The sequence below is a fragment of the Pteronotus mesoamericanus genome, unplaced genomic scaffold, assembly GCF_021234165.1.
Source record: "Pteronotus mesoamericanus isolate MK-2021 breed Mesoamerican mustached bat unplaced genomic scaffold, CSHL_Meso_final contig_73, whole genome shotgun sequence".
NCBI classification, from domain to species: domain Eukaryota; kingdom Metazoa; phylum Chordata; class Mammalia; order Chiroptera; family Mormoopidae; genus Pteronotus; species Pteronotus mesoamericanus.
In genome coordinates, this window is record NW_026555245.1 from 35,230,243 (window position 1) to 35,235,423 (window position 5,181).

At 43.8% G+C, this 5,181-nt stretch overlaps 1 pseudogene; it reads left to right on the plus strand.

The window, feature by feature from the left end:
* The first annotated feature begins 4,059 nt into the window (after window positions 1–4,059).
* On the plus strand, window positions 4,060–4,648 carry LOC129078374 (interferon omega-2-like; annotated as a pseudogene).
* The last annotated feature ends 533 nt before the right edge of the window (window positions 4,649–5,181 follow it).

A 5,181-nucleotide genomic window follows, 5' to 3' on the forward strand; every position in this document is an offset into this window, starting at 1 on the left:
GGAGATAACTGTAGCGTAAGGTAGCTGGGCAAATCAAGTGCATGTGTCCTGCGGCACACGTAGACTGTAAACTCTGACATTCTTGCGGTCGGCCTGAGACGAGAGGGTCATGGGGGAGACAGGGGTCAGTGCCTGGTGCTCATGGATGGGCTGCGAGTGTTGACTACGTATCACTTGCTGGAAGCGCTATAGTTATAGAGCAGCAAGTGCGAGAGTGCGGACGAGGCCTCGCCTCCACCCTCCCTGCCCGCTGATTCAAGATCTGATGGTCAGTCCTCGGCCAGCCACCAACCGTGCAAGAGCTTGAAAGCCAGTCTCTGCCCTCTTGGTACTCTCAATCTTCAGGCCCCAGATTCTACGAGCTCCAGAGGCCTTCAGCGTCTCGGCCAGTCCTGCCCTAGACTGTTTGCCATTGCCTCGGGCAACCACCTCAGTGCCCCCTCCCTGCTGCTCCCCAGTGATCTGATCAGATCTCCCAGTGTCAGAATCAGTGAGGTCCTGAAGGAGAAAGGTGAGAACCTGTATATGGCGGGGCTACTTCTAGACTGGAAACATTTAGGTCCTTTTTGATCAATTCACAAGAAACCCAAGAGTCCTAAATAACTTTTAAGAGTCAGCAATGATTGGATTAAGAAACTTATTTCACTATAGGACATATTCTACTGAAGAAATTTTGGACCATTCTTCAACTGGCAGAAAAAATACTCTCTTATGACTATTGAAAAAGTATTTGGCTACTTGTCTGTAGTGCTTCCAAGTCAGGCGGTTCCATTCCCTCAGACCAAACTCCCTGTTATCCTACCAAGGAAGAGACAGCAGCCCGTGGGCATTTGAGGTGGAACTCAGATCCTGGGTCATTCCACTCTCCCTGCTGCACGGATTCAGTCTCCTGGCCTCTCTTTAGTCTGAAGGGCCATGCCATTTCCATCCTTTGTTCCTTTAATGGGCTCTTACAGACAAGTCGTGATCTCAAGAATGCGTGAGGGTCTTTGGTCCATTTGGAACACAGGCCGCCCTCATAGATATTATGGGCTGCTTCTATATCACCTGAGCCCAACAAATGTACAGTGAATTCAATTAAAGTGAATCGTAATCTTTTCACTGGTGGAACGTCTTCCCTGCACTTTGTAAAATCCGCAACATCTGTTTCCACACTTAAGTGAAGCACAGCAAAATGACATATGCCTGGAGTTCATCTCTCCAAATGTACACTTTCAGTTGCATAAAGAGGTAGCAATAGAAATAGGTTTGTCAAGAGGATTGAGTTAGTGTTTGTGATGATCTTAAAATAGTGTGTGTCCCATAGTTAGTATGCAGTAAAATGGAACGTTAGTCTTTTTCATGTCATGGTTATTATCCAGATTAAGAGCAGGATCTTTGGGGATCATCTGTTTTCTTGTTAGAGCTCAGTTACTTAAAGTAATCTCTTCATTACTCTTAGGGGATTTACCAACTAGGAAGTGTTCAGGCAAAGCTAGTAGCCACCATTGTGCCAGAGAGGGCCAGAGTCCCAGCAGCCAGGCTGCTGGTTGCCAGCCGCTTGTGAGCTGATCGGTGTGATCCCTCCCCTCTACCCGCAGAGCTCATCACACGTGGCTTTAATGGAAGTTGAATCAGGGGGTTGTTGCTGCAAAGCTGAGGGCAGGCCGTTGCACGGGAAGCAGAGCACCGAATTTCTCGTTCAAGTACCTCGCAGGAGCTGCCACTTTCCTGCCTTTGTGTAATTCACTCTGGGCCTTTGTTTTTCCTTCTGCCAGAGCCCCTAGCACCCTCCTTGGTTGCATCAGATTTGGCTAACTTACATTTTGCCAGCTTGTCATCATAAAATTCACTTCCCTTCTTTCATTTTCGTCACGTTTAGACCTGTATTTAGTTCCTTTTTGCTCCTGCATCCGTCAAGTTTTGCTTTCTAGAAATGTTGAAATGAGAAACCTGAAATCTGAAGTCTTAAACGTAATGGAGAAAAATGGCACAGCCCTAGCCCGTTTTGGGTTGTTTTTTTTTTTCTTTTTGGTGAAGGAAATAGACACACAAATCCAGGAAGCACAGAGACTCACAAGCCAGATGGATGCAGAGAGACCCTCTCCAAGGCACCTCATAATTAAAATGCCAAAGGTAACAGATCAAAACAGAATCTTAAGCAGCTAGAGAAAAACAGATAGTTATCTACAAATGAGTTCCCATAGGCTATTCAGCTGATTTCTGAAAAGATACTTTTCAGGCTAGAACGGACTGGCAAGAATTATTCAAAGTGATGAAAAGCAAAGACCTACAACCTAGATTACTCTCTCCAGCAAAGCTAGCGTTCAGAGTGCAAGAGCAGATAAAGTGCTTCCCAGACATGGGAAAGCTAAAGGAGTTCATCATCACCAAGCCACTACTACTGTAGGAAATGTTGAAGGGAACTACATAAAAAAAGAAGATGAAAACTAAGAACATTAAAATGGCAACAAATTCACCAGTGTCAACAACTGAATCTAAACAACAAAGTAAGCAAATAACTGGCACAGGAACAGAATCCTAAGTATGGAGGTCATTTGGAGGGTTATCAGCTGGGAGGGGGAAGGGGGAGAATGTGGGGAGGGAAGGTGCAGGGCTCTGAGGTACAAACTGGTAGGTACAAAATAGACAGGGAGTATTAGGAATAGCATAGGAAATGGAGAAGCCAAAAAAATGGAGTAGCCAAAGAACTTAGATGCCTGTCCCATGGACATGAACTAAGACAGGGAATGGCTGGAGGGAATGGGGATACTGGGCAGAGGTGCACGAAGGGGGAATATTTCCACAACTATACTAGTGTAATCAATACAATATATTTTTTAAAAAAAGAGAGTTGAATGTATTTTCGAATTCCTGAGTTTTCCTGTCAATTTCTTTTGTTTCACTACTTTGTTGATTGGTTGGTTCGTTGATTGATTCTTAGAGAGAGAGAAGGGGAAAAAAAGCACTAAACAGAGTAAATTTCAATTTTTGACCACTTGTTTGTGCGTTCATTGGTTGCTTCTTGTATGTGCCTTGACCAGGGCTCAAACGCACAATCCTGGCACATCGGGACGATGCTCCCAGCAAATGAGCGACAGGGCCAGGCCCTCCTCTCAACTTGTCAATGAAGAAAAAGAGCCTACTTGAATCCAGTGTCTAAATAATTTTTATTTGCCTATCACACTTAAATACACGAGACAGAAAACATTTTTTAAAATTTAATCTGCTCAGGGAAATATATTCTTAAGGCAATAGACCATTCTTTTCTGGTTTCTTAGTAAACTTCAATACACACTTTAATCGAAAGTAGGTATATAGTATCTATCAGAAAGGGACAGAGAACGGCAGGAATGACTTACTATTGAAACAAGAGTCATTAAATGTTTAAAAACATTTTTATTTTACAGTTGGTAACATGATCTCAAGATCTGTTTCTAGGTATGATATATTTCTATACGTGTTCAAAATTATAAATGTTTGGGAATATGGACACAATATATAATGTGATAGATATGAAAGAAAATCTCCCTCAATTTGTTCATTGATTTTATTAAAGAGCTTACTTGCCACACATGGTCTGGTAATTACCTAACAAAATAAACAAACCCACAGAGAAGAGGGGCCTGGCTCCCTTTGTAAAGATGGCCAAAAGGCTGCCCAGATTGAAGAACAAATTTTGTTACTAATACCAAGAGGAGCAATATTTCTGTAATAAGAATTGTTCATGAGTATGTGTATGAGTGTAAGTATTTAACATCTACATATACTTCTGACTTTAGGAGAATGATACTTCTCATTGGACAGTGTAGTATCCGTTTGGAATGACTCATCTCCAGTGAAAAAATTAAAATGGCAAAATTAACAGTGTAGATTCAGGACATTTTCTTAGACCACAGGGAGAACTCAAAAATGAAAACAAAAAAGGAAGTAACAGTGTAAAGAAATGTTTAGAAAATGAAAATTATGGTGCCTCCCTATTTAATGGTCATGCCTAGAAAGACGGTCGTAGGCTCAGGTTGGGTGCCGGCTTGTTCCCCAGACGCCCAGCTCAGCCAGGCCAGCAGCCCCTCCTCGCCCATGGCCCTCCTGCTGTCTCTGCTCACGGCCCTGGTGGTAATCAGCTGTGGCCCCGGTGGCTCTCTGGGCTGTGACCTACCTCAGAGCCACATCCCGCTCAGCAATGAGAACTTGCTGCTTTTTAGGCGAATGTGGAGAAACTCCACTTCTTCCTGTCCGAAGGACGGAAGAGACCTCCGATTGCCCCGGGCGATGGTAAACGGCAGCCAGGTGCAGAAGGCCCAGCCCATCGCCGTCCTCCACGAGATGCTCCGGCACATCTCCGACCTCTTGCTCACAGAGCACGCCTCCGCTGCCTGGGACACGACCCTGCTGAACCAGCTGCGCATGGGACTCCATCGGCAGATGCAAGACCTGGAGCCCTGTTTGGAGCAGGAGACGGAAGAGGAAGGAGCTGTCCCGCCAACCCAGGGACCTACACTGGCTGTGAGGAGGTACTTCGAGGGCCTTTGTCGCTACTTGAAAGACAAGAAGTACAGTGACTGTGCCTGGGATCGTGTCCAAGTGGAAATCTTGAAATCCTTGTCTTCCATACTTAACCTTGCAAGACATGTTAAGTAATAGGGACGGAGACCTGCGCTCACCTTGATGCGATCGTCACCCATGAACGTGCGGAATCACGCTTGTACACAGGACTTAGGTCATGGCAAAAGGCTCTTCTTTCTGCCTCAGTCACAGGATTTATTGACTTTGATCGAGCACATCTTTTGTCAGGGTGTTAAGCAACAGCATGTTACAAAATTCAGTCCCTACGAGGTGATGGCCCTGAAGTTATTTATTTATTGCTAGTGTGTTTATTTATGAGTTATTTATTCTTTCACCTTATCATAAATATTTATATAATGTATATTAGCCCTTATGTTGTATTACAATTTACAAAACATGATTACTTTCTTATGTATTATATTTGCATGTTGTTTTATTTATTAAATTCTTGTCGAAGAACACTTCTTGGGCATTTTTATTCTCAAAATTGAAATCTCATTTATTTTTCTGTGTACGCGAATCTCAGAATAGTACGTGTGTCGTAAGTCATACAGAACAGTTCTGCCACCAATCAGAGAATGCCTATCCAAAGGGAGGCATCCATGAACTTAGAAGAGTCCTAGAAAGTGTGGAATG